Here is a 2,648-nt window from a genome sequence, read left to right on the forward strand (position 1 = left end):
ATCATCTAGTTAATATTTTTTCTTATGTCTATTTTGTGAATGTACTAATGTGTAAATAGACTAGCCGAGATACATTTTAATTCCAGATCTATTAAGCTTCAAGAAGGATCAAATATTTTTCACTCTAAAATAGGTTTGCATATCCAGAGATTTGATCCCTCTAGGCGTTTGGTATATCTAGAGTTAAGATGGATTAAGACTGGTTTAATTTCCCCCTTTAAATAGGCTACATTCCACATGAATACCATGGGTTCTCAATACTATGGGCCGTTTTTATTTTTATTTTATTTTCATAAGATTATTTCTATTTCTATTTTTATTTTTAGTTATTTTTATTTTATTTTGATCGATTTAAAATGTTTACATTACATTAAATTAATCTTTGTATCTAATTTTATTTTTAAAACTTCTATTTTATTTTTATGTAATTTGACTTAGTCAAAATGTTAAACATTACATTACAACATCTCTACCGTACTGGGTTGGAGAGCGCCTCTCTGCGCAATAAGTTTGGGTTGGATGTTAATTTATGTGGACTCTATGAGAACACATCTTGCCATTTATGACATTGAAAATTATTTGACTTTTGTAAAGTTACTGAAAATTCAAGGTCAAGATCCTACAAGTTAATATTTAGCTTACTTAAGTTATTTTGTTACAGACCAAAAGTGGGTAACCCAATAGGAGGAAAAAATTCTCATACTTTCGACCAATGTTATCGAAAACAAACTGTTGATCGAACTGGAAAACTCTCTGAACCGAACCTATGAGAACCAAACCAAAACTGGTAAAAATACTAGACCAAAAAATTGGTCAACCAAAAGCACATAAAATATTCAAATTTTAAAGAAAAACATATATATCTATTTGCATCCATATGAATCCAAACAATTTATACACATATAAGCAAAAGTTCTCATTTTTATAGCATGTAAGGGTGCACACAACCAAAATAGCACTAAATGCAATCCATCTTTTGTTAGGTCCCTATAATACTAGTGATTCCCCATTACTATTGTCATTGTAGCTCTTATTATTATTATTGTGTCCCTACTGTCCCCGTATTGTTATTAGTGTGCTCCATAAAAGCCCACTATTGTTGTTGTTGTGTCCTTGTATTATTATTGTTATGTCGACTTTGATGATATTGGAACCCCTTAGACTCTTATATACAGAAATGAGGTTTAGTCATTTGTATCATCAAAGAATTGTTCATTTGTGTAATGTAAAGGAGGCTACCCCCTCGAAGAGGTTGATTTTGAAGTTGTTGATCTATATTTTCTATCTTTTTGTGCGCTGGTTCATAACATTTGGTATCAAAGCTTTGAATTCTAGGGTTTCGATGCTCCAAACAGGGCATTGTCCCATTTTTGCTATAAATTTTTTTTCTGTGGCGTTTCAAAAGCTAAAAAAAACCCATTGAGCCGAAATCTCGATGATCCTCAGGTCTGAATACCAGATCTTGTCTCGCTATATTTTTGGAGATATGATCGAAGGAAGTTAGGCTTTTTGCAAACTCCCGAATTACATCCCAAACAGGTGACCTTGGGAAAATCATCATAACTTTCTTTCTGAGTATCAAATTGAAATTTCGTAAGAAGTTATAGAATGAGGATGCATTGTAGTTTTTTTTGCATCGTTTTCAGGTCCCAAGGTTAAAATAGTAACACGTGGCACGTCGTACAAGTTTGTTTCTACTGAAAAATGTATAATCAGATCATCTTGGCAGATTGGGCATAACTCTTTCTTGGGGAATCCAATTTCGATCAGACTGGTGGCGTTGGAAAGAGAACTCAAAAGGCTACCACATTTCATAATTTCAGACCTTGGAGATCCGAAGTTTAAGAAATACATCATATTCAATATTGAGCTCCTACAAAGTGAAAAAAAGTGTGTAGTTTTTTTTCTTAAATTTTGCATAAGTTTGGTTTGAAAAATTAGTTTGAAGGAATTCAAATGGCATAGTGAAGCATAATTATCATTAATTGATGCCCCAGAGAAAGAAATGGAAACACCTAGTAAGAAACATGAAAACTCTAGCATGACTCATGAAGAAGAGGAAGAAATGCAACATGATATATCAAAATTACGAGACCAAGTGCAACAAAATTCACTTTCACAAAAAGTAACAGAAGCTAAGATGGATGGTTTAAAGAAAAGCGTGGAAGCTAAGATGGATGGTTTAAAGAATGACATGGAAGCTAAGATGGATGACGTGGAAGTTAAGATGGAAGGCAAAATGGAAGATTTGAAGATAGATTTGACAAAGTTGCTATAAGAAATGTTTACTATTGGTGAAAAAAGTAGTAAAGGAAATTCATGATGAGAACAAAATAAATGTTAATCATGATTTCATAGAGTCTAACGTCGGATTGAAGACCCACCATGTTCGAAAGATCGATATGAGGAAGTTTGATGGCAAGGATCTCGTAACATGAATACTACAGATGGAGTAATATTTCGATCTCTGTAATGTGCAAAACATACAAAAGGTACATATTGCAATTTTATATTTGGAACCAAATTAGTTTGTATGGTATCGATGGCTTTGCTCTCGTAGAAAAATTGTCACTTGGGCAATTTTTACGGAAGAAATGATAGAATATTATGAGGGTACAAAATCAACACTTTTTTTAGCCAATTGATAA

The sequence above is a fragment of the Pinus tabuliformis genome, chromosome 3_1, assembly GCF_031772625.1.
Source record: "Pinus tabuliformis cultivar Carrire ecotype Pingquan chromosome 3_1, CPIR1, whole genome shotgun sequence".
NCBI classification, from domain to species: domain Eukaryota; kingdom Viridiplantae; phylum Streptophyta; class Pinopsida; order Pinales; family Pinaceae; genus Pinus; species Pinus tabuliformis.